The 21,495-nt window shown below is 44.2% G+C and overlaps 1 protein-coding gene across 6 annotated transcripts in view; it reads left to right on the top strand.

The window, feature by feature from the left end:
* Positions 1 to 21,495, top strand: part of nphp4 (nephronophthisis 4) — a 154,725-nt gene that overhangs the window by 8,769 nt on the left and 124,461 nt on the right. The window lies entirely within an intron of this gene.

Here is a 21,495-nt window from a genome sequence, read left to right as displayed (position 1 = left end):
TGGGCTCTGGGATCGCTCATGGTGAACAAGTAGCACAGCAGGCATTTGTTGTGTAAATAAAGGAACTCTCTACAGCAGTGTATCCGTACAGTGGCAGGGAAACACAGTGAACATTTTTGAAAGGTTCTGTCAGCAGTGATGGATTTTTTTTAATATCTAAAGGAAGGAGAGAGACTTGCAGAATGTGAAACGGATAAGTGAATTAAAAGAGAAACAAAGCTCATATTAAATTTCTTCTCAGTCGCGTCGTAGGCTAGCACAGGCTCAATAGGAAGGAAATGTACGAGGAGAAGCAGGTAGAATTGCCCTTTCAGATAAAAAAAAACTTTTAATTTGAAAAAGCAAAGTTTCGAAACCTGCTTTGTTGCTAGAGTGCGCTTGCGTTGCGAATGAAACAGCCCTGTGGAGCACTGCGGAGAGCCCCTCTGTAAAGTGGGAGGGCCGTGTGCACTCAAGGATTACATGTAACAGATGTGCAGCGCATGCATGTTTCATGTGTCTTTCCAAGTTGTCATCTTTTTCACTGAATATTTCACCTGTTCCCCCAGACACATGTGAAAAATTAACAATAAGGACACAAGCACATGTGCTTGCTGACATTTACGGATATGTCTTTCAGTTGTACGCGCGTCAAATATTTATCCTGCGCGGCAGGAATTTGGGTTTTTAGTTCATTCTTGAATATGTTGTAATTTAAAAATGATTCCCCTATATTTCTCGATGTGTAGGTCTTTTATTTGACAACGGCAGTTCTGCTGTTGGCTGAACGGTGTGTGCGTGCGTTATTTGATGGCTACAGGCTTGATTATCATCATGGGGTCCAGTGGTCACCATGTCTGGGTTGTGAAAAGGGTTGGTCAGTATCTATTTACACATGGTCATACTGTCCTTTAAAAATACTGAGGATTAAGGTATAGGCTACCAATTTTACCAGAAGCATTATTTTTTAAATTAATCAACTGCTGGTGAGCTGTATGAAAATTTGGATAAAATACCTTTCTTTGCCTCTGTAGGGCAGCATTTCACTTAAAATACTCAGCGTTAAATTTGGGCTACGAAATTAAAGGCTGCCCATGCAAATGAATGGTTTGCCTGCTGGTTAGCAAAATAGGTACCCCCCCATAGATTTTTTCAAATGGTACATACAGCTGGCTACCCTAGATTACTGATGATAAAATAACATTTCAAACTGCTCCTGAGATTGTAATATACCTAAATATAGGCCATGTGCACTATGGAGGTTAACCCTTGCCCAGTGAACTATTCATGGCACTGCAAATCCTGTTTTACCAAATATATAAAATCCATTTTTCACGATAACAGTGATGGTAGTCAATGGCAATTTCAACATCAAATTAAGGTTAAAGAGTAAGTCAATGCGGGGCCGAAAACTGCCGTTGCAGCACTCTGTGGGTTAAACCTTTCAACCTGATAGCTACTCCCGATCAATGATGTGATTACTGCCATTTTGCCTCCGCTGTCAGTGGGGAACTACCAGCTTTGACATTTTGACTTTGACACTGATTTGGGTGTGGCCAGCTGAGCAACCTGGTTGAAAATGTCTTCCCACTGGAAGTGCTGCAGCAGCAGTTTTATGCCCTGCCTTGACTTACCCTTTGAGGCGATGTAACTATAGTAACGAAGTGAGGCTACTATGAATACCATAAAACTGGAGCCTGCCTTGCTGATGCTTATTCCCCTTTCCCCTTGCATCAGAGTCCCTTTGGCCCGCTTTGCTGTTTACTCTCCCTCCCTCATTAATGTTAATGGGGGATAGACCTGTCAGTCGCACCCCTGACAGAGATTTCAGCTGGCTTTTCTTTGAACGTATTGCTGGTAGCCGACTGAATTATACAGATATGCCACAGCACTGGTGACAAAACGTTTTTAGCATCCTTTCCCAAGAAGAGTAGTACTGGTTGTTTGTTGCATAACATCTTTTCATAACGGGAAATATTGGTTTAACATGAATTCTGCCACAACGGCATTATATTACTGTCAGCGACTGCAAAGTGGCTTTACTCTCGAGCACATTTCAGGCATAACGAGCCGATACGCGCACAGTGGTCATATCTAGATCTGTGTACCCGCCTGATTCCTCCTGTATGCCTGTGGAGGAGGGCTGGCCAGCAGGCAGGTTCTGCTGTCAGCTGAGGCAGTTTTCAGCATGGCTGGCCTTTGGCAGCTTGCTTTCGTAAACAGCGGCAGCAGCGCTGTGCAAAGTGTAGTTTGAAGGTATGTGGATTATGCATGCGCTCTAAAAAGGGCACCCTCACAGATTGGACGCCACTGAATGTAATAACGTCTGTATTTTCACGTACACTCGTGTGCATTGTACTGGTGGATATTGGCCAAATGTTTGTTGTGACGAATGAGACTTCGGGGCATCTGCGTTCCATTGTGTGTCTTGGCGTTCTGCGTGCCACACGCACATGCAGTCAGTCAGTATCCTACTGGACTGCTGTAATGGTTATTTATCACTTGAGAGTATTAGATGACAGATATGTGATCAGAATGTTCTGAACAGAACGTTCGAATGCCGATGGACCAATCACTACTGCGTGTAAAAACCAGTGGAGTTCTAGAATGAAAAAACATTACGAAAAAAAGCTACTCTTCAAATCATTAATGATCATGTGACCTGTTTCATAGGCGTCCATGATTGCTAGTCCCTTTTACCGTCGCTCAGAAACCATCATAATAATCACACGTGGGGCTGCCTGCCTGGCAGGTATACACTTTAAAATTAATCTTTTAACCAGTATTATGCTGGTTCATCTTAAATGGCCTGTCAGAAGCGATTAGGATTGCTCTTGGGGCCTTCCTCAGTCGTAACTGTTGGTGCCGCCTTGTTCTATCCTTGAGGCAGCAATGCATCTTTTTTTCTTTTTTTTAAGCAAAGAAAGAAAAGAAAGAAAGAAAGAATGCATCCTTCCACTTGCCAGCAAAAAGCTTTTTGTCCGTTGAACGAGAGTGGAATGTTTCAGATAGCTGACATCCCGCGTTAGGATCGTCGTGTCACGTTCTCGGCAAGCGTGCTCGGTGGCGTGTGGCACGCGGGCCTCACGGAGGCGCGGGCCTGTTGGCGTTCCCCGCGTTCTCTCGTCGCACCCAAGCGGAGGTACCCACGGAGCGGTTAGCTCTGATGGCGGGGGGCAGAGTGCCATCCAGTGCCACCTCCACTCGTGCCAATCTGTCCTAACACTCCGCGATGCCTGGCGCCCACATTTTATGCCCGTTGCTGAGTTTGTTCTTTGGAATGAACGGTGGCCCGTGCTCGATTGCACTGCCTGCTTCCCACCTTAAAAGAAGAAGGGGAGTAAATACGGGTGTTGTGCAGCAGAGGGCAGTGTTGCACCACAGTCTGGGAAGCAGAGGGCGCGTGTCGTGAAGTCTCGAGTGATTGACATCCTCTTGTTTTACCCCAGTTTTCCACTGATGGAAGTGCTTCTGTTCGCTTAGGTGCGGTTGATAATTAAAAAGTCAGAATCGGAAGCTGTCAAGCTCAGTGAATTGTCTTTGTAAATAGAAGAGCCTTTTTTTTGTTCTATTTTTTCCCCTCAATTGTGTTTGTACGTCTATATTTCAAAATGTACGTTACTCACTAAACACAACTGTGCACTCTTATGCACTTAGTTTACCAGAGTGAGGTAAATGACTGGGCAACGGTGCGCGCGCACACACACACACACACACACACACACACACACACACTCTAATACTGCGAGGTTTCTGAGTTCATGGTTGCATTAACATTAATGGTTACATGGGAGTTGCAGATAAAGCCGCTGTTTGCGTTTTTACAGAAGACTGGAAAAAAAAAAACAATAACAGGAGGATTCCTCTGTTTGTGAAGCTTCCTTTCATCTATTATACTCTCTGTTTATTTTTCTTTGAACAAAATGTATTTTTAACTGCATCTACTATATTCTTTTGCAGATTGAAGCTTTGAATGTTATGTTTGTTGCACAGAAAAAGGGATTTTGTGTAGAATTTGAAGTTACATATTTAAAGATTTACTGGCATTGTTCACGGAGGCAAATGCTTATTTGGAATTCTGCCGTAAAAATAGGAACTCATATCTGCGTTTTTACAAGCCTTTGAGCTTTCGGTGCCTCGTAATGACCCGTGGCTCCGTGAGAACGCGCTCGTCGACACGCAGGCGGCTCTGCACGGCGATATTACGAGACAGCGAGCTCCGTATCTCGGAGCGAACGGTATCGGGTGCGAAGGGGAGGCGTCTGCGCTTCAGACAGGAGGGAGCCGGCGTTACTGTATCCCACGGCTTCCGTCTCGGGCGTGAGCCTAACCTGTGCTGACAGCGATTAGGGGCCAATCCTTCCCAGGCTGCCCCGTACCTGCCAAAGGGGTCAGGCAGCCTTCCAGATGCAGGAGGCAGTCCTGGCAGGGGAAGCCGGGGCCTCTGGGAGATCTCTTCCGGGAGCCTTCCTTCAGCGACACGGCCATCGCTGGACTGGAAAAGCGAATCACGTCGACGGTGAAGCCTGACCGAAAAGCGAAACAATTTGGGAGTGTGCAGAAGGGGAGGGGGAAAAAAAACCCGCGTCTGTTTGTTTGCGCTCAGGTTATTAGCGCTCAGATTGGGGCACTTGGCCACTCGATGGCGGCTCGCTCAGGGTGCGTGAGTGGCGCTCTCCCGCAAAGTGAGATCGGCGGCGGCACTTGACGGAAGTAAACAAAAATATTTTTTTAATTACCTCGGGCCCGTCGGCTATCTCAAACTGTGCTTACAACCGGTAATCGAGCTGGATGTTCTCCCCCCGCTCTTCTCATTAGGGGATTGTGATTGTAATTTGAGAAAATGAGAAGACTCGGAGACATTCTTTATGGGCGCTTGTTGGGTCGTGGGGGTGGGGGTCGGGAGAAGGTGGGTGGTTGGTTGGGGGGGGGGGTCCCTGCATATTGATGGCCCTATTTATTTTGTTCGTTTGCCTTCCTGGCCCGGAAATTTTCCGTTCCGCTCGTCAGTTTGACACCCTGCTTCAAAATGCATTTAAATTATAAACGGGGCTGGGGTCGTACAGCCAGAACTTTGCTTATCAATATTTCACGTCCTCTGGCAGTCAACATCCCAGGGAGCAGCTGGTCCTGAAAGGCTTTGCAGACTCGAGTAGCGAGAGGAACTGAAATCTATTACCATGACGGAGGATTTCAGCAGACCATGAGAGGAATGAAAGAGCTTCATAAAGAGTGAAGCAGCGCACTTGTGCGCCCTCTATGGCTCTCTCTCTCTCTCTCTCTCTCTCTCTCTCTCTCCCTCTCCCCCTTCCAGTATACGCTCCGCACATAATTCCACAATCAGTGCTCCCAGAAGTCTCATTCTACCCCCACGGTTTGACGTTTTGCCGGGAGAAGGCTCCTCCTCAAAGCCCTCAGTGGCCTTGGCTGTGGAGCGACAGCAGTTCTTCCCTTCTCTCTCTCGAGCGATGCCGCCCCTTTTAAGGCGCGTGTGACGCCCCCCCCCCCCCGGCCACCTCACCACCGTGACATAGGCCACCAGGCAATTGTCTTAAGGGGATTCGGGGGGAAGGACGAGGCTGACGGCGGAGGCTTTTTATAGATGCCGCTGGACGTGAAGTGGGTGACATTGCCGCGTGTCGTGGATCGCAGGGAGCAGTGCCGCCGCGCGTGACGGCTCGCCCCCCCCCTCCCCTCCCTCGCCCCTCCCTCCCTCCCTCCGGTGAGAAACGGCAAAAACGGCGACCTCAGAGGGGAGCGCTCTGCGTCACCCGCGGTGGAACGCGCGCGCGAACCAAGGCGACCGCCACCTCCGAACCCGCGGCTGATTCGTCGGGCCTTTCCCCCTCCGTAGCGCCCGTCCGTCCGTCCGTCCGGGCGAGCGGTGAGAGAGAGCGGCCAGCCCTCCTCCCGCGCACCGCCGCTGCTTGACCTTTAGAAAAGCGTCTCTTAATTATCCGCTCGCGGGAGCGACTCGCCGCGTTCCATTACCGCCGAGACGGCCGCGAGACGGCCGCGAGACGGACGCGGAGCGGCGACGGAAGCGGCCGCGTTGACTTTCCCCGCGTTTCGGTTCCCCGAACGCCGCGCGCTGCTCATTTTGGGACCCGTCAGACGGGGCCGTTTCCTGAGACGCGCTGAGAATGGTGTGACTGTGCTCCTCTCCTCCCTTTTAATCACTGCGAGGGATTAAGGTGAGGCGACTGTGGTGTTCGTATCCTATGAGCCGGGTACCGGAGCCCACTCCGTCTCTCCCACACACACACACCACACACACACACAAGCACATTTTTGAAAGGAAGCAAATTTCCCAACACATTAGGCCTGGCCTTGACTGCTAGCTCTCTGCTTAGCAGACATCATTAGCGCTAATACACATTACACGCGGGCTATAGGGGTTTGTAAACAACGCAGCTCTCTTTGGAGCCCGTAAGACTTACTGCTGCGTGTGCTGTGTCAGATTAACAAATTGAAGTAACTTGCTTAAGGGGGGGGGGGGCCCTGAATGTCTCCTTCCATTCAGCCACGCGCACCATGTGTGAGGGGGGCAGGTGTTTAATATGGGGAGATGGCAGCTGAGGCGCTTGATAAATTGGGCTGGAAGTGCAGTTTACAGCGCCCCGTTTTTGCACGCTCAACAGCCGTTTTGGAGTGTTCTTGTCTGCCCCTCGCTCGCAAAACGCTCGTCTGCCGGAGCAGCATCTTAGGGCGTAATTGGTGCCATTTATAAAAACCTGCGTTGTTTTTTTGTTATTTTCCCACTCAGCTGTCTGTGCTGGACTGGCTGTTTTTCATCTCCGTGTGTTTTTAAATGCATTTATTTTCGGAACACCTTTGGCATTCTTATGCTTGCGAAGCTCAACCTTTCATAGCACACTTTAATACGTTGTGATAATGTATTTTTCATTTTTATTATATTTTTACTATCTGGCTTTCTGTTCGTTTATTTATTTATTTATTTATTTATTTATTTATTTATTCATCCTTTCTGAATGATTTTCTCTGTCTTGCTATTCGAATCACAATTTCGAATAGCAAAACTTTTTTTTAGCAAATTTTACAAGCAAGTTTGAGAAACTGGAGTGCCGTCCTGCTGACAACATACCCCAGCAAAAATAGTCTGCCCCCGGCCCCTGTTCCCACACAAGCCCAAGCTGCGCTTTTATAAGCACTCTGAGGAGGCCATGGTTGCTGCCATCACCTCATGGTTACCGTGCAGTTTTCAGCGTATAAACAGACCTTTCTCCCCTTCGCTCTTTGTTTAACTGTAAATTCAAGATGTTTTGTCTGTTTACATGTTATGTATCAATGTTTGTCCTTGTCTGCAACAGGTGTTTCAGATATATTCTTGGCCAGGTCGCTCTCTCGTGAAAGTGCTTGTAAATGTTAGTGAGGATAATGCAAATATATAAACAATGTAAAATAGAAAATGCAGCCTGAGACATGAGGAGATGGGCGAATGCCACACAAAGAACGCGTGACGGCAGTTTTATTTGAGCGAGCAGTGTAGCGGTGTCCCGTTAATGTAATACCATAGACGTGAGGGTCTGCACCACTGCTGCTCTGCAGGGCTTTTTGCTTAGCAGATGACCGCAGTATCTATGGTGACTTCCCAGATTGTTTTGCGTTGCCATAAAGTACCTTTTTCAAGAGCGCAACCGCAACCTCTCACGAGCGGTTAGTACCCACAGTGCTCTGAACAGCTACGCTGCTTAACGCGATTCCGAGCTGCCCTGGCGAGTGTTACGTTAATGTGCTTCGTGAATCAAAGATTTCCCTTACCTGTGAAGCGCTCACGATTAGAGATGAACAGATTGTGGAAAAAGAGTGGAAATGCTAAGCAGAAAGGAGGTGGTGGCTGGCGGCAAACCCTTCTGAGGATGTGCTTGTCTGTGCTCCCCCAGATTGGCACTGGGCACCGCTTACAATATGATCGGTATTTCAAATCAAGAGAAAACCAAAAAAAAAAAACAAATTCAAAAAGAAAGAAGTAATTCAACATTTAGCCCCCCTGACAACCTCAGCATCAGACTTGTTGTTTGTGAAAGTGAAGATTATTTTCTCTGATAATATTGAAAAGATAGGTGAAGATGAAAAGAAACAGTTTTACAGTTTTTCAGATTTTCTTTTGAAGTGGGTGTGCCGAATAAGCTCTCTTAAATTAACTGCCTTATTCATATAAAAGCTCAGGTAAAGAGCTTTGTTCCTTTTCACCTTTCAGCAGTGGTTTTGATTTACTTTATGCTTTGATATATACACACCCATTTTCAGCATTGATCTGCGAAGGTGGATTCAGAAAGTCAGCCCACTGAGACTGTAAAGACACTCGAACCATAACAATCACATACCCCCCGGATTAATGAAGACCTGTGATTGTTCACGTTTATTTATATAGCGCATTTCATACATAAGGAATTCCGATGTGCTTTATAATTGTGTCAAGATTTGCGATTTAATGGTGATTGTGTTTTAATGACTGGTTTATACTTCGCTGAATTGACGCCTACCGTTTGTGACAACGAGCTGCCGTCAGGAGAAATGACTCTCTGTGAGGGCCGTCCTCTCCTGCCAAATCGCAGTATCAAAACACTGCAGACGAACATCTGCCTGAACGTATGCGCTCAGCTCCGGTAGATTTCACGCGAGGGAGAGCGGGGTGAATTCCGCCTTTGAAAGCTCGTTTACATAAGACGTTTCAGGGGTAGCTGCTCGACAGCGCAAGCCGTATTTTTGCCCGGAGCGAAAGTTCCAAGCGTGCGCGTTGGTTTGCGCATTTCAGGTTGCTGTCATTTTTTTTTTTTTTTTTTAAACTGCACGCTAAACAATTTACTTGACTTGCCCCCACTGACCTTACTTGAGTATGCGCATTTAGATGCTGGTGTTCAGGAGCTGTACAGCCACATGAATGGTTGAAACGGTCAGGTGTTCAGCTGTGCAATTTGGACCTCATTTCTAATAGTTGGTGAAGCATTGAAGGCTGTATGAAAGTCTGAATGAGGGGGGAAAAAAGGTTTGAAGCTCCGTTCATTCTCTGACCCTTTGAGTATTCGGGTGCCAGTTTCCTCTTGCGTTAGCGTACCTACGGGCTCCTACCGTGCCTGTGTAATAGGAGCGTGTGCGGACGCGCTCACTGTGGGACGGAGATCACATGCAGTGCGGCGGTGACGTCAGTGCTGGTCCTGCGTCGTAGGCGTCTCTGTTAAATGCCGGTGAAGCAGAGCGGAGCTCAAGCAAGCTCGGCTCAGAGCTTCTCACAGGAAACTGTGCGGAGCAGAGGCTGTGCACGTTCAGGCCGTCCTTGACGTCCGTGAGCTCATTCAGGAATTAAGGATAAAAGCACCCCCCACCGTAGCCGCCTGTCACTGTAATAGACTGCACATTCCTCCTCCTCCTCCTCCTCCTCCTCCATCGCTTTGTGGTTATTCACCTGTCAGTTTTCTCAAGGTCTGCCAATTATAGATATGCACGCCATTTTCCTTTTTTTCCACGCTGCTTACTCTCCGGTTTGTTTGTGCATTTCGTTGCTGGGCCAATGGGGCGCAGGCAGCTGAGGCTCATTGTGCTGAAATAGCCCTGTCAGTCTCTTCGTCACCGAGGCCTCGAAACTGCGCGAATTTATTTAAGATTAATGAGTTTGTGTTTTTTTTTTTTTCATTTCCAGAGGTTGTCTAGGTCCTCAGCTGCTTCGAAGTAGCCGGTGTACAATTAAAGGTGTAAACTAACCCTGTGGCACTATTATTTCAATATAACAACTAAGATAATGACACGTTTGCTGTTATTACAGTCATTTCCACCATTGCTAATCGTGCTATTCTTGATCTTGTTTTGAGCTGTGCTGCCCACGGATCACTGATTCAGATTAGTTTGGTTTTGCATTATTTTGTAACGGTCTTGTTTTTGTGGGGGCACAGGGTGGCCCACCGCCAATGCCCAGGCAAGATAAAGCGATGCTGCAGAAAAAACTTTTGAGAAAAATATTTTTTTTACGGGTAAAAGGAAGTGTTGTAATAGCATTAGGCTGTGTGTAATTATGGAGAAGCATTATGAAGTTGGGGGAAATGGCTATGAAATTGCCATGGCAGTGGTTGATGTAAACAGTTTGCACATCTTTTTCTTAGAAATAGCTCCCACTAATGCTGTATTTTTTAATAAACTGATATAAATTCAGTAGTGAATATATCATCCCTCTATGTTAGTTAGAGCCTATATCAGTTGCATACAGTTTGGTGTGAGTACTCCACTGAGGAGAAAAGTGCCCCATGACTTCAAGCAGAGAGATATGCTGAAGGGTAGGGAGTTGGGAGCATTTAATTGGCCATTTTTTTTGTGTGCAGAAGATGAACACATTCTAATGTTCCTTTAATGCTTTTTTTTGCCAGTTTATCTTCGATGTTCCCCGGGTTTGGATTCCTGAAATTCAAAGGGAAAGAGAAGCTAGCGGGGTGGGTTGTGTGGGTGGCCTCAGTTTATTTAATCCCATTTGACTTCATACACGTCATTCTGGGCCCGCTTTCTCCGGCAGCGCGATCAGCCCTCTTGGAACGAAGCGTGTTGGTTTCCTGGAAACCCGAGCCCTCACATTTGCATTAAAAAGGCCTCGTTTGCTGCTCCGATTTTGAACGTTATTATTTGCTCACAGTTTGTGTTGCGTAAACCAGCGTGATGCTGGGTTTCACCTGCGGGCTCGTTTGCATGTGCTCGCGGGTGCGGTGTCGTTTACGATGTCGCGATTACCCACCTGATGTATAGGGGATGCTGTAATACCCTGCTAATCTGTGGGCCATTTCATGTTCACGCTACTGTGATGAAATGGAGAAAGGCAGTCGAGAAGATGCTGCTGGATTAGTCTCACTGATTATTTCTGCGTTTTAAATCATGCGTGCGAAGGCTTTTGTATTCTCCCGATTTGCAGAGATCCACAGTGTCACCACAGTGGGAATCAACGTGCTATAAAAACAGCATCAGTGTGTTTTTATTTCAGTTCTAAAAGTCTATTGAAAACCATGTAAATTCTTTGAAGGCTTTACAAAGCACAGCACAGAAGTGTCATCAGCTTCGAGATCAAAGGAAGGGTGACCGGTGATGCGGGCGATATGAACTTGGAATGAACCATTAAAAAAAACCCAAGGGGGGGAGGGGTGGTTGCTTCATTATGCAAAGGTATATTTTGGATCAAGGCAAGTGTGCGCTTTCCTCTGAAGCATGCGATGCCAAGTGCCACTCCTTACCACACCGCCGCTCACAAAGACGTGAGTCAGAGGAAGATGTTTAATATGTAGATTTTTAGCTGGACCTGCGGGTGCCCGATGGATTGGGGGAGGGAGGGGGTTGTCTTTGTGACAGCAGTGAGATGTGCCCTGGGCCACTGCTGCCAGTTATGCGTAGCCCTGTGGGTATGCCTGCCGCAGTTGGCACTGACACAGTGGGGATTCGATCCTCCACCGTGGTGCCCGTCCATGCACTAGTAGGAGATGGATGACTTAGCTGGATGACCCATCCAGCAGCCCCCCACATAAATCCAGTTTTAAATTTCACTAGGTTATGACTGCTTACCTCACATTTCCTGCCATATATACCACCAAAACATACACAGTAGTAGATTGGTAAATCCTGGATTGATGGTCAGGGTCTTGACCAGAGGTCTTGAGGCTGGTTCGTGTAATTTGGTGCTAAAGGAGAAATTTGCTGGCCCACTGCTGCCACCTACTGGCAGCACATTTGTTTGTGCGGGTGAACCTGTGTGTGGGCTCTTGATATGCAGGTCTCACCTGCTGGTTTTCTCATGACAAGCTTTGTTTGCCGTCGTTGTTTGCTGTCATGTTGTCTGAGGTAGAGTGTGAATGTACATTTAGAAGAGGTTGTTTCGATCTGCTGATGCATTTAAATACATGTTCCGACACTTGTTCAGACACATTTTGGTGGTTATTTTTGTCCTTTTGGATAGGAGGAAACCGTTGCTTTTCTTGAATAATGTAAAAACAAAATGGACAAAACTGTTGTACAAGTGAGAAGGCGATCAAAATGGAGTAAATGAGAAAATGAATTCCCTTTACCTGCTTGAGGAAATGAAGGTATTCACGGGTAGTTGGCTGCTAGGCTACTGGTAGACACTTTCTGAAGGGCCAGACTTCAGCTGCATGGAGTTATTAAAGAAACTGGACAGTGGCGAGTTTTTGCAGTCTCAGTGCATGAACCTGCGACACTTTTCATTTAATTGTACAAGTTCTGCTGATATATAAAGAATTCCCTTCATTCGTCACGCCGCCTGTATTCGAATTCTACCACAGCAGTATTTTCCGCTGTGAAAGCAGATCATGCCAATTTGTCTCCTCTGGAATCAAAATTGGGCACCATACTAGAAAATGGATTGCACTGTGAGAAGCACGGTTAATACAGTCAGCAGCTATGTGCTTATTACATTGTAATTCCTCGTGGAATAACGGAACATTCTGCCTCGGTGTCTTTCATAACCCTTTAGCTGTAGTTTGACTTGTATTCATCTTATTTCAAAGTTCTTCCTTTAGTCTACGCTGCCTGAGACTTCCGTTAACCGATAAAGAGTTCTGCAACTTTCAAAATGAAATTGCATGTTTGGCTTGAGTTAAATGGGCAGCTTCCTGGTGCTACAACTACAGCACGTGTTTGAGTTGTTTCCTTGTTGCGATTCAGATCCTGGCTTGTCTCTCCAGACGTGTCAAAGGATCCTGGAAAGTGAACGGAAAGTGTGTCATTTGCATCTCCAGGGAGTTGGATATAGAGAAAAACAGGAGAGCAAAACGAAAGGATCCTTGGTGTTTTTTCTCTGATTTACTGTTTGTTGTATCCATTTTGGGCATAAAGGTCTATTGTCATTGTGGAAACATAGTTGGTATTCGTCACTGATTCTAATTAGTTGGCACTTCGCAGGAGTAGCATTACCTGTGCATTCTTGCTTACTCAATCTAATAAAAACTCAATCTTAGTCATGTAATAAGGTTATAATTGACTGATTTGTAAACTTCAGAAACAAATTAAAAAAGTTACCGGTGATTGTATTGTAAACGGTTTCTATAGATGCATTTTTGATATTTCGAAACAACACCACTGTGATGATGCATTTGCGTATCATAATTCAGTGAATACATTTTTATGTTTTTTGAATCCTTTCACAAAGTATGTAGAATATTACTGGTCTTCACAAATTGAAGATGAAATTTTATTTCTTTTTAAAAAAAAAGTTTGCTTCTATGCAACATTATGCAAGTGGATTTATACTGACAGAGTGAGTGAGTGTGAATTCTCAGAAGGGTTATCCTCAGTGGAATGACTCTTATTATTGCATATTTGTCATGCTGAATGGTTTCAGATCTTTGACAAAATGTAGTAGTATACAAAGGGAACCTGCGTAAAGATGGAACACATTTTAAAAATGATTTCATTTATTTAATGAAAAAGTTATCGAACACCCATGTGAAAAAGTAATTGCCCCCTTAAATTTAATAACTGGTTGCACCACCTTTAGCAGCAGTAATGCTTCCTATAATTTCATATCAGTCTTTCACAGCGCCTTTCGGCCACTCTTTACATAAATGCTTTAATTCAGACAAATTGAGCATGAATTGCTAGCTTTAGGTCATTCTCCTTAAGAATTCATGGTTTCTTCAATAATGGCAAGTCGTCCAGGTCTTCGAGACAGCAGAGCATCCCCACACTATCACACTACCACCACCCTGGACTGGTATGATGGACTATTGGTATGATGTTCTTTCTGTGAAACACTGTATTTGCTTTATGTCGGACATAGCCTAATGGGACTCGTGTCATCCCAAAAGTTCCACTTTTGACTCCTCCATCTATAGAACGGTATCTCCGACGGTGTGGGGATTATCCAGGTGCTTTGTTTGCAAATGTAAGATGAGCGTGGATGATATGTGTGTTTGATAACTTTTTTCATTAAATGAAATCATTTTAAATTCAGTGTGACAGATATGCTAAAATAGAGGAAATCAGGATGGGGGTAAATGCCTTTTCATGGCACTGTATATCAATTGTATATAAATGTATATAATGTATATTATATCTCATTTTATGATCGCCTCATAAAATTAGAAATAAAAATACACATTCCCCAGCAGACTTTCTGAAACACCTCTAACATCAGTTTTTTTCCTTCCTTTTTTTGCAGCTGAATTAAATTGTTATTATTTTTCTTAAACTACCGGCCTTATAAGTGCCCCCAGTATATTGTTTCTTCCCTTTTTTTGTCTTTTTTTGACAATAAGGGTGGTTGAAATGAACGGGTTATTTATTGGCATTAACACGGTTTCTCTAACTCATGGATATAAGACTCCACTCCAGCAAGGTTTGCTGGTTGCTGGAGTATTTCAGCACATCAGTGTTTAATATAAGCCATTGGCTGGCTGAAGAGTCCGCTCACCTTGTTTTCCAAGGCCTAAATTGGCTGCTGATTGTGAGGAAACTGTGAAAACCCGCCGGGGCTTTTAGACTGTACAAGTCTGTGGACAAGAAGCTTCTATGACCTAAAACCCCTGTGTGTCTGAAACTCCTGCTGCAACATTTAAGAAGAAACCCGCTTATGGTTAAATGTGATGTTTGGGGAAAATGGTTCTGGTGGCTCAGATTGTTAAGCTAATGTTTTGAGTCAGCAACTGGCTGGCTCAAAATGCTGAATGCAATGTTGACTTTTTTCTTCACAAAAGAAAGTTGTTTTAAAGCAGGAAGTTGCCACTTATTGAAGACAATCCTACAACAGAACTGCAAACATTGCAATGTGAAGATGGCTCTAAGCTGTTTTACTAATTATAATAACGACCCTGAAGTCCTCTCCATTTTTTAAAAGTGGCTGTAAAGTCTTGCTTAAAACGCAATAGTCAGCGCGTGCACGTGAAAAGTGTGCTACTTTGTGCCTGTTTTCCGCACCAGGCTACTTATCTTTATTACGGGAACGGCCCAACCCAGTCCTCTCGCTGTGCTGCTAAAATTGATGTGTGACAAAGCCAGGTGATATTTAGCCCAGGAACAGAGCGGGGAAGCCATGCCATTATTTCACACCCCCGTCGATCTCTGGTCGTCTCAGCGCAGCCGTGTGAAAAATCGGCTGTCGACGCTTCCAGAAGGCGAGGGAGTGTGCCAGCTGAGAAAATGGTGGTTACACCGCAGCATGTGTGCATGGGGAGGAGGAAACAGGGAGGTTACATGATGATACTAACAGTTATATTTGAAATTTTAAAAATTCAGCTGAAGATTCCGTTCAGGCATAATTGACGTGCTTTCATAAAGAGGCATTCTCAGGTCAGCTTCCTCTTTCTGAGGCCACCTTTCTGCGACTGGGATTGAAAAGAGAGTTCAGACGTTTCAAAGAATCATTTAATATTAGGTTTTATTTAATGCAAAATTGTCTGTAGAGGTATAAAGTCATGTCTATGATTTTATATGTTTTGAAATGTTGTGGCTTCAAAATGTCTTTCAGAATGTCTTTCAGAGCATGTTTTTGATCAGGAGATTTAATCGGCGGTCTTCAGTAAGTACTTAACTTGATTAGTACATAATATTCTTTCTAAGTATTTTTTCACAGTGCCCTCCATTAGACGTGATTATCAGGGGGCATGGCAACACCAACTGAAACAACAGGACGTTTCTATTTGAATTCATGCATAAAACATCTTCCACTGAGTGGGACAAGGGGCTAACTGTCTTTGAACAGGCAGCAATGCTGCTGATTATGTATGTACTGCAACACAGGAAAAAACAAGATTCTTGGCCAAAGCTGAAGAAGGTGATGATGATGATGATGACGTGTGTGTGTGTGTGTGTGTGTGTTTGTGTGTCTTTGCCTGCCTGCTTGTGTGTGTGTGTGTGTGTATTTGCCTGCTTGTGTGTGTGTGTGTGTTTGTCTGCTTGTGTGTGTGTGTGTGTGTATCCATGTCTGCAATCGATTAACAAAAACCATGGCAATTATTGTCCAGGTGCTGGAAACAACATATTCTGAAATTTTGAGGCCTGCAAGTCTGTGTATCCAAGGCAAATACAATGTGTGTAGTCAGCTTCAGAATGGGTCAGTAAATACACTGGAGAGCTGCTAGCCTTTTACCACCCATTCCTCATACTGCTGCAGGTAGCGCACTCAGCACTTACTCCTGGTCCAACAACTGTTTATGGCCGTGCTGACAAGGTTCAGCTCGGATTCTGCCGGGGAAGACGGTTATACGGCGATATGTCGGCTAAGTGGGCACCGGCCCTTGAATAATTGAATGAGCCCCCGTGTAACCGACGAACGATCCCCCCTTCCTCACTAATTCATGAAGACGGCACGTGCTGATTTATTTATTTAATGTGTAAAATGGGGCGCTCCGGGGTCACGGGCGGCTTCCTTCCAAGCGCCTTCCCGGCAGCCTGCCAGGTAGGTGAGCGGGGGACGGCAGGAGCCGTGGTGACGGGCGCCGAGGCGACGGGGCAGCCAGTGCGTGCGGCTGCTGCTGTGGCCCTGCATGGAAATGAGGCGGGCGGGCCTTGCCTGAGAGTATATCTCCCAGCTCTGAAAAAGGGGAAATGTGTATTTCTGAAACTCACTCTCTCCTCGGTCCCTTCGTTCCGACGTTATTGGGGACATGTTTTTCGTTTCAGTGAGTAGCGCCTGCAGGCGTAAATGAAATGATAGTTGTTGTGGAAGAAGCCAGACAACAGGTGAACTCATTGGAAGGAATGGGAATGAAGGATATGGATGAGTATATGCATGCTTTTTCTGTGGTGTCCTTAATGAGTTTGGAAGGCTGTTTCTGCTACATACCGTTTGCGTGACGTGTGGTACTAGTGGTATATAAAATGATTGTTACAGTTTACTTGACTATATTGATGGGGAAAAATGTCATCAAACCACTTTTTATCCCAATATTGTCCCATTATCAGGACTTAATCAACACTCCTACTTTCCAACATCCATAATGTCTGTATCTTCAGGTTATGAAAACTGTGCTTAAAAGCAGCCCTGAGCTTGTCCCGAAGAATTGTGGGAAATGGAGTACATTTGGCAGCAATAGCCTTAAACACCTTAATAGGCAATATCAAGCTGTTGTAGTACTTCAAAAGGGAACATTTACACTACCAAGTAGCTTAATGTAGACACATCCTTACGGACTTACTTACTGTTTTCATTGAGCACGAAATGAATTTAAAATTATCATTTCAAATTGCCTTTGACCATTTTGTAATCTTGTGTTTAACTCCATGGTACAGTGCTACTGAAACATTAATGGTAATATTTTTAGAAATGATTTTGTAGAGGATAAGGAAGAACATATGAAAGATGCTTTAGAATATAATATAACTGCCTTAGAATGCCTTCAATTTAAAAAAAAATTAAGAGCCATGTGCTTTGAGAAGCTCAATGTAGAAGTCTTTAGCCATGACTCAATTCATTTACCTGTCACTGTAATAGAACTGCCACATCATAATGGCTTCATGGCTAACAGAGGAGAGCTACTGCTTCAGTGCATGATGTTTTAATGCTGCTCTATTATCTCTCTCTGCCTTTATGTGTTGGGGGGTATATTTACCCTTGTGGCACCCAGCTAATGGTTTGTTGATAAAGTCATTTCAAAATTAAATAACCAGCCATTAGATAAAACATATGGTCTCCTTGGCAATGCTAGCGTGCAAGCTGTTTCCTCAACGCCATACGAGGCTTTACGTCCTGTGGCGAAGCAGAGCAAAACTTCAGATGCAATTTCCGAGGCCCTGTGTTGAGTCTGCGCGTTCCTGGTTTGTGTTCGGGGAACGGCTTACCTTTAAAGACAATTAGATTGCTTACTAAAACCCTCGCCAGAGTCAAAGGTTGTTTTGAGTATCAGATTCGACTGGATTTACAGTTGACGTGTTGGATTTGTTTGAGTTTTTAGAATTTATTTTTGCTCCTCAGTTGGCTTAAAGTGGATTTTCATATTACAGAGTTCTCATTGTTGAGCTGTGTATTTTCTGCATATTGCTGGTATGCACAACTGTCTCTTGTTTTTTCTTCATCCAAGGTTGTCAGATCAATTAACACGTCCATAGGTGCCTGATTGAGCCTGTCAATGATTTCTGTTGTCATAGCCATTTGATCAAGAGCAGTGGTTCAAATGGCTTTTGACTATATGTTCAGATGTAGCTTTTTCATCACAGTCAAAGGTGGTACACAGTGGTCTCGTGGAAAAATTGAAAACTGAATATGTTTTTTCTTTCCCCAATTCATGAAAAATAGATGCAAGAAAACTGTCTTTGACATAAGACCAGTTTTTCAGTGCCCGGTGTGGAACTAGACAGGCAGAATATCCTGGAAAATATTTTTTAGTGTAAAAGCTAACAACGTTAAAGTTTAAATTCTGCAACCACAATCTCTCCCCTCTGGTCCGCAGTCTCCCCATCTCCCCTATCCCTCCCTGTCTACAGGTGTTGGTCACATAATATGTCCTGGAAATTTCCTGAAAAATAAAATGGTGTCTTCAAAAGAATGGAAACCCTGAAGACCTTTAAGAACTAAAATAAATGCGCTAGTAGGAAGTAGAGTTTTTAAAAAATTCAAGCCTCAGTCCAAATCCGCACACAATCACATCCGTCCGAACTGGCTCTGGGGGCACAATATGGAAATTATGAATCATTACATATATATATACCACTTACTCCCCAAGCAATGCTCTTATAATATGATTCAGTGCATTGAAAATAACCTACAGCCCACTTAAGACTTTTTTTCCCCCAAGCCTTCAGTTCGAACAGAATAATTCATTTTTTAATTATCTCAGAAATGGTCATCAGTCATTAATACTGTATGTGTAGCCAAAATATAAAATGTTAAGTGAAAAAAAAGTTTTTAAGTAGCCACCATGAAAAATTAAATGAAAAGGCATGTACTTCTGCTTTTTGCCTTTTTAATTGATGAAAGTGCTTCAATCCTGGCTAAGAGGCTAATGCCCATTTCATCAACCTTTCAAAGAAAAAACAGGTTAGACAGTAGCCCCTATGTTACCTCCCAGGATAGATTCAAACTGGCTTACATTTTCAATGAATTAAAACAGATATTGTAAGCAGTAGTGTCTAACCTCAGTCTAACCTCATTTAATTAAAATTAGGGGGCAGTTAAAGCTTAGTCTAACCTCATTTAATTAAAATTAGGGGACAGTTATGTTGGGCACAAGTATCTATTTGCTCACCTGAGAAGTGCAAATGCAGAGGTACCGTCCTTTAACCAGACTATTTTAAAATTGGCTAGACTCAAACTCAGTGATCCAAATGAGTCTGCTCAGAAATCAAGATTTTTATGATTGTTGAAGGACATTTTGCAGCGACCGCCCCTTTCAGGAAATTCTGTAGTTTTTTTCGCTGTTTGAACATGGGCGTCAGTGCTCAGAACTTATCAGAAAACGTAGTTTCATTTTTTAAAACCTTTTAAATGCAGTTTTACATATTTTATTGACTTATTAATTTCTATTTTTACTTTTACCAATTCATCATTGGCCAAATGTGGTAAGAAACACTTAGACTTCTTTACAGCTCCAGCCTAATTAATATAGAACATTCTGGATTTTATTTCAGGTTCAGAGGCACTTTAATGAGCTCAGTGCTGGGGTGTGGGAAAGGAGGACTTTGGCCCCATCAATTAAAGACAGCGTCTAACTGCAGCTCCAGTGAGATTAGGAAGCTGAGGCTGAATCAGGACTGTAGATTAAAGTGAAATGTACTGCTGTGTGCAGTTCGGCCTTGCATTCTGTGGGAAATACACTAATACAAAGGCATGACTTCGCGCTTTCTAAATGGTAAATAACCAATGTGATGTGGGAAAAATAAATCTGTATTTTGAAAAGAGACATTCTGTTTGCTTGAGATGGAAGTAGGAAATGTGAGTGTAAATAAAAAGGGTATGTTTTTCACAAAGCTATATTTATTCAAAAAATGAACGGTTCAAGATGAGTTCAGAAAAGTGTAGTGAAGGGTCATCGTACTGTAGCACAGAAGGAGAAAATCACACGTTTCTCTCATTGATTTTTGCTAAATACCTGTAATGTAATGTAGATTTGGGTGGGAAGGATGCGTCCATTATGCATTTTTTCTGTGCTGCTCTGTTGACTTGCTTCATCTCAGCTCCCTACACCCTTGCAGCCTCCCTACACTGTCACCTGCTTGTCCCCCTGATACAACCTTTTTTTTTGTTTCAACTCTGCTCCTCTCGACTCCTCCACTTCACTTGACTCCCCCCCCCCCTTCGTTATGCTGTCTCCCCTCATCACCCTCTCCATCAACCCGTCTGCGTCTCGATGCGTCTCTTTCCTCTCTGGCTTTCTTCAGCAGGGAAAATCACACCTCTTCTAAAAAAAAAAAAAAAAAGGAAAAAAAAACCCCCTTGATCTCCCTGTTGTTTAAAATATTGCTTAGTCTCTTCCCTTTCTTTCCCCAAGCTCTTGATCTTGGTGTTTATAACTGCCCTCCATTTTCTCTCTCAACACAACCTTCCGCTCTGGAAACTAGCCTGCGAGGAACTGTGCAGACATAGCTGTTCGGGCTGAGTAACCGACGCCCTCCTCTCCTTAATGTGAGCCTTCGTCTGCTCCATTTCATGCCTGGTGGACCTGTTTCTGTAAAACGCGGTTAGCCACCTGATCGTCCTTTCCTCTCTGTGATTGGGTGGGATGATCAGCTGCTGTCCTGGGGTGCTTTGGTTCTTCCTGTTTGTATAGGCAGTGAACTGGAGAGGGCATGTCGCAGACAGAGGCCCTGTCTTTACTTCCCACTGGTCTTCTCCAGGGATCACTATGTGACCTCCCTGTTCTTTCTGTATTTCACCTAAACAACCTTGTGATGTTGTGTCTGCTCATGTTTTTTTTTTTTAAACCAGTGTTATGCTCATGGCATCCATTCTGTTCACCTCCAAGAGGATTACTGCTCGGCAAACAGAGATCTCTATCTAGATGTTATCAGTTTGTACTCAGTTTCCTCTAAGCAGACTTACTTTACTGATCAAACAGATTCTCATCTCTCTTAACAGTATTCAGTAACTAGATGGTTATAAGCTGTGTCCCTACCCATCGTCAAAGAGCATTGAGCTACTTTTCAGTTCCAGCTGTCATCTGCAGGAAACATTACTTTTGTCCTGCTTGGTTTTTTTTGCCTCAAGTTTCTGCATTTTTTGCCCCTGTTATGTATTTGTTTAACCAACTGATTATAATGGATCATGCCACATATTTTTAAGATCCTTCAAGGCCCCTCCTCCACTTGGTCAGTTTGTAAAGTACAAATCATACACTGAAAGAACCACACGAGCAACAGAGAGGAAAGACTGTGATGTGCCATATAGAAAAAGCAAATTTAGCCAATCCACCTTTTCTGCCAGATCATCCTACTTTTGGAACACTATACCTACAGACATCAGATCAGGCAACTACTACCGCACTTTTACACATAAACTGAAGCTATGGCTAAAAGCAAATCAGTGCTGCTCTCATAGTACCCTGTAAATTTGTAAATATACTCTGTTTGATTATTTCTTTT

Source organism: Anguilla rostrata, chromosome 11, assembly GCF_018555375.3.
Source record: "Anguilla rostrata isolate EN2019 chromosome 11, ASM1855537v3, whole genome shotgun sequence".
In the NCBI taxonomy this organism is placed as follows: domain Eukaryota; kingdom Metazoa; phylum Chordata; class Actinopteri; order Anguilliformes; family Anguillidae; genus Anguilla; species Anguilla rostrata.
The sequence above is the reverse complement of the archived record's forward strand: the minus strand, read 5'-3'. Positions and strand labels throughout refer to the sequence as shown.